Source organism: Muscardinus avellanarius (assembly GCF_963383645.1).
Source record: "Muscardinus avellanarius genome assembly, chromosome: 8".
Lineage (NCBI taxonomy): Eukaryota > Metazoa > Chordata > Mammalia > Rodentia > Gliridae > Muscardinus > Muscardinus avellanarius.
The window spans coordinates 12842555-12854344 of NC_137794.1; positions in this window are offsets into that span (position 1 = coordinate 12842555).

The window sequence follows — 11790 nt, forward strand, 5'->3', positions numbered from 1 at the left end:
TAGAACTGTCAGATTCATAGAAAGTAAAATAGTGGCTACCAGTGACAGGGAAAAGGGGAATGAAGAGTAATGGTTTAGTAGGTACAGAGATTCAGTTTGAGATGCTGAAAAGTACTAAAGATAGTACTAATGTTTGCACAAAAATACAATGGATTTTATGGATAGCATGCTATAATTTTTAAAAGGAATTAGCCCATGATATAATCTAGTACTTTCATAGTTTTACTTTGTAAATTTCAATATTGGTCCCATGGGCAAATTTAAATAAGAAAAGTATATCTGATGGCATTTATTCACTCAGGGGTTTTAATTTTTATTTTATTTTTTATTTATTATTTTCCTAAGACGAGGTCTTGCCCTGATGCTCAGGTTGGCCTTGAACTCTAGATCTTTTTGACACACACACACAAACACACACACACACACACACACACACACAAACATCACACACACACACACAGACATCACACAAACACTCCATGCTCCCAAGTAACTGGGATTATAGGAGTGAGCTACTGTGTCTGAGTAAACTTATTTAATCAGTTTTATAACCAGATAGTTTGATTAACATTGGGCAGAATTATTATTATTATTATTATTATTATTATTATTATTATTATATTTTATTTTTTGGTGATACTGGGCTTTCTGGAAGCCCTTCTACCTCCGGGCTACACTCCCAGACCTATTTTATACTTGTTTCTTTTTTCTTTTTGGAAAAAGGGTCTCTTAAGCCAGCGTGGCTGGCTTCAAATCTGCGCTATTGTCCTGTATTCACCTCCCAAGTGCAGGGATTACAAGCGTGCGCTATCACACTCTACTTGGGTAGAAGTATTTTTAAAAACTCAATCTCCAACCCATTAGGGGTATATTTACATAGAAAATACAATTATTAGCTTTATTGAAGAGTTTATTTCAAGAAGAGGAAAGGAGAGACTACCACTCTAGCTCAGGTTTTGGTAGATATTACCAAAAATTAAATTAAATTAAATTAAAATCTTCCTAGAGTATAAGGTAATTCAGGATCACAGTTTTGTATTCATTAGAAAGTTTCAATTTATTCATATCTCTGGTGTTATGTTCTTTATCAGTGGCACATTATATTTACTTTAAATAAATGTTTCAAAGCCACTTCATTTTTTGTGGTGCTGAGCCTTGAACCCATGGGCATTCTACTGCTGAGCTACACCCCCAGCCCTAATTTTTATTCTTTATTTTGAAACGAGTTCTTACTGAGTTGAGTTGCAAAGGGCCTCAATAAGTAGCTGAGGCTGTTCTTGAACCGCGATCCTCTTGTCTCAGCCTCCCAAATGATGGGATCACAAGCGTGGAGTGACTTTTAATCATTGTTTTTTTATTCAATAAAAAAAAAATTGGTGGTACTGGCGTTCCTGGAAGCCCTTCTACCTCCGGGCTACATTCTCAGACCTATTTTTATATAGAAACAGGGTCTCTTAAGCCAGCGCGGCTGGCTTCGAACCTGCGCGATCCTCCTGTCTCCGCCTCCCAAGCGCGGGGATTACAAGCGTGTGCCACCACTCCTGGCTCAAAAATATATTTTAAAAACGACTCTTCTCCAGAGCCTATAATTTCAAATATAATGATAACTATTTTATCCCCAGGAATATTAACAAGCATTTTTTAATGAAAGTAAAGTCTTTCATTTTTTCTATCTGAATGCTCTAGGGAGAAATTCATGGAAACTATTCATACTTTAAAAAATATTCCTAAATATACACCTACTAAGAGTGATATGCACCAATATGTCTAGTGCAAAGTGGTCAATTAGAGGAATATAAAAATAGAATTTAAGAGAAAATCATAGAGATTTTGGGGTCAAATTATGAAATGCTGGTGGGATCTTGGAAGACATTTCGATTTTCATTCTGTACAAGATAGGGAGATACTAGAAGGGTCTTGGCACAGAAGTACATTCAGTTAAAAGAAAGTTTGACTCAGTGTTTGGAAGATTCTCTCGAAGGTTAAGTGTGGAAGCAGTTGAGCCAGTTAGCTGGTTATATAAATGTTCCTAAAAGGTGCGATAGTTCTATACACTAGGATGGTGGCAACAAAGATGTAGAGAAATGATTGGATTTGGGGTAGTTTGAGGTTAGAGTCAGTGGGATTTACTGATCGATTGGCTATAAGATGTTAGGGAAAGGGAGAGTTCTGGAAGAGAACATTTCTGTTTGAAAAAGGTGGAAAGTTAGTCGGATATATTAGAGCTGAATGAAAGGATGCTTCGGTGCCAGATGTAGCAGTTTAGACTTGCTCCTGTAAGAATAACTGATTCACTTTAGATTCTTGGGTAGCAGAATAACATGATGTAAGAGGTGTGACTGGACAAATTGCCTGGCAGCGTTCAGCTAGACTGAAAGAATAACTACACAGGGAGAGGCTCTGCAGGTTTCTGTCTGAGGGTGGCAGGACTCACACCTCCTCCTTCCTCCTTTGGTAATGGAGTTCTTCACACACAGCGGTTTCTTTTCTCTGTCAGATACGCCATCCAGTTTCATGTGGAACCTTTCGGCATGAGGACATAGTCAATTTAAGGTGTCAGATCACACAAATCCCAGAAGACACAAATGTCTTTGCACCTTATAAGTGGTCCCAACAGCATAAGGGGTGCTTTGGTACAAAGTCTCAGCTCAGATCATGGTGGAATTGAATCCTGGCTTCACTACTTACAGTTGTCCCAACCTGGGTAAATTATTTAACATTCCTGTCTCAGTTTTCTCATTTGTATAATTGGGCTAATAATAGCACTAACTCACAGGGTCAGAGTGAGAACCAAATAAGTATTAAATGCGATCCAGGGTGAAACACACAAAGTGCTGTGCACTTTATGTTTGTATCGCTTTGAACCTCACTGTGATATAGAATTACAGTGCACCAAAAATAGTGTACCTAAAAATGCAAATCTTTGGAATGCTGCTTAATAAACCATGAGCTATAAAACATGAGCTGTTTTTTCCCACTAACTCTCAAGTTAATAAATCATTGTTGACTAGTTCTGAAAATGTTTTCATATAGTACTCCTGGTATGAATTTTTTTTGTGTGTGGGTGGTGCTAGGGATTGAGCCAGGGGCATTCTACTTCTGAATTACACCCCTAACCCTATGTTATTTATTTTTTTATTTTGAAATAGGTTCTTACTAGGTTGAGATGAGTCTTATTACTTGCTGATGCTGTCCTTGAACCTGCAATTCTCCTATCTCAGCCTCCCAAATACTAGGATTACAAGCATGGACCGTCATGCCTGACTCTGGAATTCATTTTTTAGGGTTTATAATAGGTAACAAACAACAAAAGTATTATTTTAAATGAATAACAGACTTTGACATCTGGGAAGGGTGGAAAAAGGAGCAAATAATAATATTGAAAGTTTAGGAGAATGGTGATGTTAATAGTAAGAAAAATAAATAATTCTTGTTTTTAAAATTTTATATTAGAGCTGGGCGTGGTGGCACATGCTTATAATCCCAGCATTCGGGAAGCTGAGACAGGAGGATTGCGGTTTACGGACGGCCTCAGCTACTTAGTGAGGCCCTCTGCAACTCAGTGAGACCCGGTTTCAAAATAAAGAATAAAAAATAGGGCAGGGGGGTGGTATAGCTCGGAGGTCAAATGTCCCTGGGTTCCATCCCCAGACCCACCAAAAAAGAAAATTATATATATATAATTTTATATTAGAAAATTTCTTTGAAAATATATTTCAATTGACATTTTTGGAAAAACTACAAGTATTATTTTGCTATAACCTAAATATAGAATGACTCGAAAGAGCTGATGCATTGATGTTCAGATCTGATGCGATGAGGGATGTGGATAAATTCACTGAACTGGATTTATTGGGTGGTAACCTAGGCAGGTCGGGTGTGTGTGGTTAGAGGAGCTGGGTCTTTTGAGAGTGTGCTTATGTCAGTGTGTAATGGTTTGGATTTAAAATTCTCCCCTACCCCTCATGGAAACAAGGTAGCAATGTTGAAGTGTGGCTTGGTTGCTAAAGAGAGGCCCCTGGGGGTGTGGTCTTGGAGTTTATTTATGATTCCCCCCTTCTCTCGCGCTCTCTCTCTCTCTGCTTGCAGCCTTTGCAATGAGAAAGCTTGTTACTCTTTTTGCTTCCCACCACCATGCCCTGAACTCTGCAGACTCACATGGAGTAAACCTCTAAACCTCCAAAAATTTTCAGTAAATAAATCTACCCTCCCCTAAGTTGTATGGTCATTTGTTTTATATTATAGCAGTGAAAACATTGACTGAGACACTTTGGATTCCCTTGCTGTCTGCTCTCTTTTGCTATATATATATATATATATATATATATATATATATATATTATAAGAGAAAAGTTCCTTCTCTCTCCTCTCCTCTCCTCTCCTCTTTCCTTCTTCTTCTCCTTCTCCTTCTTCTTCTTCTTCTTCTTCTTCTTCTTCTTCTTCTTCTTCTTCTTCTTCTTCTTCTTCTCTCTCTCTCTCTCTCTCTCTCTCTCTCTCTCTCTCTCTCTCTCTTTCTGCTTTCCACTGCTATTTTCTGAGCTCCACAGACTCCACCTAGCCTAATAGAGGATGAATTCCTGAAATCTCCAGAACTGTGAGCAAATGAATCTTCCTTCTTCTAAACTATGGTAGTCAGGTGGATTCCAGCAGTGAAAATGCTGAATGAAATATATCTATAAATAAAAATGATTTTTCATGTAACAATATTTCTCTGACTTTAATGCAGAGGCTTTCTGTTAAAGCAAAACCCTAAAGAAGCACAAACTGGGTACGATCACTTTCAAATATAAATTTCTAAGAAGGGAAATACTCACCATTTATTATAAGACTGCATTCTTTTCAAAAGTCCTAGATAATTTCTCCAAGGTTGAGTTACCATTTCCACAACCAAGCAGATTCACAAATTCTGTGAATTTGTACCAAATGAATATTATGCCTTGTTACATATAATTAATGATTTAATACATTGTATTTTTCAATTAATTATTGGCCAAAATATTTGCATCTTCATTATTAATAAGAAAAAGCAGTTTCAGATACAAAGGCTTTAGTTTTTGAAAAATGTTGCTTAATTAAGAAATTAAGGTGATATTTAGATATATAAAGGAAATTAGAACTTTTTCTTTTCTTTTTTTTTTTTTTTTTTTTTTTGGTGGTACTGGGGGTGGAACCCAGAGGCCTTCTACCTCCGGGCTATATTCCCAGACCTATTGTATATTTTTATTTGGAAACAGGAAACAGGGTCTCACTAAGTTGCTGAGAGCCTCACTAAGTAGCTGAGGCTGGCTTCGAACCTGTGCGATCCTCCTGTCTCAGCCTCCCAAGTGCGGGGATTACAAGCGTGCGCCACCACGCCCGGCGGAAGTTAGAACTTTTGAGATTTCCCTATGCTTACTGTTCACCTGAAAGCCTTTATTTCTTGTACTCTGTGCTTAGCAGAATAATGACCCTCCAAAGGCACCCACATCCTTATCCCCATAAACTGGGTGCATGTTGCCTTATGTGTCCAAGAGGTAATGAGGAATCACATAGAATTAAGTGTGTTAATCCACTGATCTTGAGAGGGGGAGTTGATCCTGCATTATCTAAGGTGGGGGTGGAGAAAGACAAAAGAGAAGGAATTGGATCAGTGCAGAGCGGGAGGGTTTAGGCTGAGCTGCCACTGCTGGATTTGGAGACAGAAGGGAATGTGGGCGATCTTTGGAAGCCAGAAATCAGACGCTCCCCTAGAGCCTCCAGAAGAAATGAAGCCCTGCTGAGTCCTTGGTTTTAGGCCACAGAATCCATTTTGGGCTCCTGTGCTCCAGGGAATGTCTTTGCTTCTATCTTTGTCTACACTGTGTTTTACAATTGTTAGCATTCTACCTTATTTCCAATATTACTTTCAGCCCATCATGTAACTCATTATTTCTTAGATTCCAGGTTGACAGAGAAATATTAAAAAAAACCACTCAACCCAGGAGTGAAAGTAATTAGATTATGTCTGCCAAATAGAGTGTGTCTGGTTAATTATGTATTTCTAAAAAATATTCTACACATCAAATTTTATCATTCATCTGAGTGTCCCAAAGCACAGGGTATAAACAATTAGTGAACATTATCATCTAAATTTTACAAAAAGAAAAAAAATGCAGAAGGGATTTAGTAGATTTGAAAAAGTTAGGAATTACCCGCAGATGGATGTTCAGAGCTACGTTTGCTATACTTTTATCTTCCTGCTTACCAATATACTATTTTTGTTTGTTTGTTTGTTTGTTTGTTGCTGTACTGGCTATTGAACCCAGGGGCATTCTACTACTGAGCTATACTCCCAGTCCTATTTTTTATTCTTTATTTTGAAACAGGATCTTACTAATTTGCAGAGGACCTCACTAAGTAGCTGAAGCTGTCCTTGAACCTGTGATCCTCCTGTCTCAGCCTCCCAAGTACTGGGATTACAATCATGAACCATCACCCCCGGCTGTTTACCAATATTTTAATGCTCATTTTACACCACGAGGCATAGAATCAATACTACCCCAAACCCTAAAACTCATAGAAAACTATCAAGAGGACCCATTATATGAACTTGTGCTTCATATAACTTAGGCAGGCTTACTTATCTCTAAAATATTTCTAGGCTTAATGTTCTCAAACCTGAGTTTACATTAAGAGAAAAGAGCTTTTAAACGTCTGTATCTTTAGTCACATTGACTTCACCGTATCATTGGAAGCTTTCACAGTAGACAATTCATAGATTATGGATAGCAATTAAACTTTCTTCTAAATATTTTTAATAATTATTTTAGGAGATTTTGGCGACTGCACAAAGCTGCTCCTATACTAAATTGCCAATTAAATCATCAGGGGCTTATCTCTGACAGACATGTGATGCAAATGCTCTATGGCAAAGAAAGATCAGTGCTCTGTGTGTGAGTGTGTGTGTGTGTGTGTGTGTGTGCGTGTGTATGTGTGTGTGAGTGTGAGTGTGAGTGTGTGTGTATGTGTGAGATTGTGTGTGTATGTGTGTGTGAGTGTGTGTGTTTACTTTCTTAAACTAAAGAGAATCTCTCCCAATGCCTTAATGGAAGTAAAAAGGAAATACAACTATGTTACAACATCAAAACTAATATGTACAAGTCTGGCCTTTTTTAGGCTAATAAACTTGAAAAACTGATTAAATATGCATTCAGTTATACACACATATCATTCATCTATACAGCCATTCTATGGCTCATTATTTAAAAATCTTTTCATAAAAGAGGTTTGGAATTTGGTTCATGGTCATAAAATATATATTTAATATAATCTGATGTTATAATACATATTTAATACATTTTAATATGCAAAACAAAAATTGATGGGATTCAACTCCCATGTGTTTCAGATCACCAGAGGTGTAATATCTATTGCCAGACTGAATCCTAAAATTTCTGTCCTAACTTAATTATTTGTAATTATAAGTAAAACTCAATTGGAAACACATTTAAAATAAAAGTCCCACTCATCCATGACTGGTAAAAAGAAATATTTAGAGATAACTTGTATCACTATTGTTGTGGCAATAGTTCTAGTGTAATAGATACCATTTTCTCCATGATACTATCATCAGGGCTTGAAATTTTGTTTCTTTTCCTCACCTAATTGTTCTGCCTAAGAATTCTGATACTCTGTTGAATAGAAGTGGCAAGAGTGAGGGCCACTGCCTTATTCCTGACCACAGAGGAAAAGCTGCCAGGCACAGTGGTGTGCACCTGTTACCCCAACTTGCAATGCATCATGCCACTTTTTTTGTTTTTTGCAGTATTGGGGATGGAAACCAGGGACATTCTACTTCTGGGCTACAAACCCAGCCCTATTTTTATTCTTTATTTCATTTTTATTTTTTGTATTTTATTTTATTTATATGTGGAACATATTGAAAATGGTATGCATTTAGGCTGTGCTTGGTGCCCTCTCCCCCCCCATAACCTTTTCCCCCTCCCACAATGAGTGTCCAGGTAACCATGCTATATTCATACTTTTACACATATTCGGATGTAGCTCCTCCATTAATCAACCTCAGCCTTCTTCCTCTCCTCTCCTTCCATTCTAGCTTTGCTGAGGTTTCCCCTCCATTATCTGGAGTCCCTCTAGTATTCCCACTACTCCCTAATTTGGACATATTAGAGAAAACATAAGTCCCTTCTCTTTCTGTGCTTGACTGATCTCACTTTACATAATGTTCTCCAGATCTTTCCATCTTTTTGTGAATGGTATGATTTTGTTCTTCTTTATAGCTGAATAGAATTCCATTGTGTGTATTTCCCATAATTTTGCAATCCATTCATCTGTTGATGGCTAATATCCAGAATATACAAAGAGCTCAAAAGACTCTACACTAGCGAAACAAATAACTCAATCAAGAAATGGGCAACTGAACTGAATAGATGCTTCACAAAAGAAGAGATACAAATGGCTAATAGATACATGAAAAAATGTTCAACATCATTAGCCATCAGGGAGATGCAAATCAAAGCTATGCTGAGATTCCATCTAACCCCAATCAGAATGCCAAGCATAAAGTAACTGCATCAGTCAAAGAAAACTTGAAGAAGAACTTGGTAAGTCTTTACAAGGTAATCTGTACAGACACCTGCTGTTTTCCAGCCAGGAAGAACTCCACTCCTAGTCACTGGGCCCGCCTCCCAGCTGTACTGGGACCTGTCTTTAGTCTTCGAGCTTTTCCAGTCATGCTATAGGCCACTGTCTGTTCTCAGAGTTTAGCAATTACACCATTAGAAAATACAGTATGGGTCTGGGATCCTTCAATTTCTCACTTTTGAAAAAATTAAACTGCACATCTGCTAACAAGCCCATCATAATTAGAGTGTGATGTTGTTCATTAATTTGCAGGCATAATCACCTAATAACATAAATAATCCCTATACATAGCAAAAATAATAAATAGGATATTCTAGCAATAGGCAAAATTCTAATATTAAGACCAGAGAACTGATTAGCAGAGTTTAACCAATGAAATCTTTCTTCAATAGATTAGAAGGTAGATTAAGAGAGCTGTGTATGAATGTTTTGCAACTAATAGTCTAATTGATTTTGTAAATATCTAATATTGTCACTGAGTCATTGAGGGATGCATTGAAAACGCCAAGTAATTTTTTGGCTGATTGCCAATCATCATAAGAATTATTAAAAGGGAGGGCAGTAACAAAATGTTTAGTAAATTGCCCTCACATTTTAACTGGGACTGTAAGGCCACAATAGCTTGTTGTTTGCTTGTCTTTTAGCCATTCTACAGCTGCTTTCAGAGCTTGTAGTCTAGCCATAATTCCTCTATCAATTTTTACTTGTATTTTATTTGTTCAGTAACATTTGTGAGAACATTCTTTTATTTATTTATTTACTTTATTTATTTATTCTATTTATTTTTTGTGGTACTGGGGATTGAACCGAGGGCCAGTCCACCTCTGAGCTACATCTCCAGCCCTATTTTTTATTCTTTACTTTGAAACAGGGTCTTACTGAGTTGCAACGGGTCTTAATAAGTAGCTGAGACTGGCCGCAAATCTGTGTTCCTCCTGTCTCAGCCTTCCAAGCACAGGGATTACAAGCACGCACCACCATGCCCAGTTTGTGAGAACATTCTTAACCTCTTTAGCTATATGGATGCTATCTATTAAAGAGACAACTGCTATAGTAGTCTTAGAAATAATAGTAACTGCTAAAATAAAAGTTATAAGGGTAGCTAGAAACCTTTTAGGCCTAATCTTTTAAAGAGTTTTTTAAAAAATGTATAAACTATGCTCTTTAGCTCAAGGGTAGTTAAGATGTACAGGGATTCAAATTGCAATTCCTTTCTTTAGCACTGTTACAAATGAGATTCTGTTAGTTACATTATAATATGTCAAACACGCTGAAAACCAATAAAGAGAAAAGATAATGATGTTATACATTTGATTGGGGATACACTTCCCCCATAGCAATGCATAGATGAGTATAACAAATCATAACAGAATCATGAATATTATTGTACAATGATAAAGAGTAATTTTCATGAAATTTGTTATAATAACCATGAGAAAGCTTTTCCTCAGGTAAAGACTTAGCTAGGCTTGGTGGTGCATACTTGTAATCCCAGTACTTGGGAGGTTGAGATATGAGCATAGTAGGTTTGAGGCCAGCCTCAGCTACTTAGTGATGCCCTCCACAACTTAGTGAGACCTGTTTCAAAATAAGGAGGAATAAAAACTAGGGCTGGGGATGTAGCTCAGAGGTAGAATGCCCTTGGGTTCAATCCTCAGTACCAAAATTTTAAAAGAAAGGAAAACTTAGTCTCTACCATTGTGAATGCAGGGGACTTACATGTCTTTTGGAATCCATAAGTTGTAAAATAGGTCCTAATAGTCCATGTTCACTTCAAGTAATATGTTGGAATATTTATCAATTTTTAAGGTTTTATAGTTGCTTTTTAACTTACCATATGGTCCCTCAACAAGGTGACATTATATGTTTTATTTTTTTGATAAGCCTCCATCCAACATAGGAATGCTTGTACAGGATATTGTTAATATTTCCAGTCCCCTTTTAGTCTGCATATTGGATATAATATACTGGAATAGACATGTTATCTTGACACCATGATAAAAGTGAGATTAACTAGTCGATCATCTTTTTTGGCTGATACTATAAGTAGCTTGCAGCTTCATTTGCACACGGGATGGGTAATCAGAAGTAGTAAAGCAACGTAGAGGATTGCTGGAAAGAACTGTTGTTGGGTGCTACCTCAGTATTGGTGATATTTGGTGGGGGGCGCTTGATGGGATTCATGTTCCTCTGTCCAATCAGAATTGTTAGAAGCAAAAGGGTCTGCGTGCCACCACTTTAATATGGAGAACAAAGGAGGGTCAAAGACATGCTCCCCGGAAGTGTAGTTTGCAGGCAGCCATGGGAGAGAGCAAAAGAAACAGAAAAAGTACTCACATCTTTTGTTTGTCACGATAAAACGTCTAGATGGGCTAAAAATAAAAGAAGTAGCCGGAACTGGAGTTCTACTTCCTCTTAGAACTTCTTGGGCATTTTGCTGTCTCTAACAATACAACGTGTTACAACAAAGAACGCTTCCCATGAATCTGAGCCTGGTATCTACCAAAACGTGTCCCTGCAAGGTGTGGTGGTGATGAATGCCTCTGAAAAGCAGACAGGCCACCGTGACAAATATTTAGAGAATCTAGGGTAAGTAATGTGTGATTAAGTATATTCTATAAGGATGTATCTCTTTTATTTATTTATTTATTTATTTATTTATTTATTTATTTATTTACTTTTTGCAGCACTAGGGATGGAACCCAGTGGCATTCTATCCCCCAAGCTACACTCCCAGCCCTATTTTTTATTCTTTATTTTGAAACAAGGTCTCACTGAGTTGCAGAGGGCCTAAGTAGCCGAGGCTGTCCATAAACCACGATCCTCCTGTCTCAGCCTCCCAAATGCTGGGATTACAAGCAGGAGTCACCATGCCTGGCTCCCCTTTTTTATGTTTATTTATTTATTTATTTATTTGTTTATTTATTTATTTATTTATTTATTTGGTGGTACTGGGGATGGAACCCTTCTACTTCTGGGCTACACTCCCTGACCTCGTTTATATTTTTGTATTTGGAAACAGGGTCTCTTAAGCCAGTGAGGCTGGCGTCAATCCTGCACAACCCTTTTATCTCTGCCTCCCAAGCGCGGGGATTACAAGCTGCGCTACCACGCCTGACTCCCCTTTTTATTATAAAAAAGATATATTGTAAACCGGGCGTGGTGGCG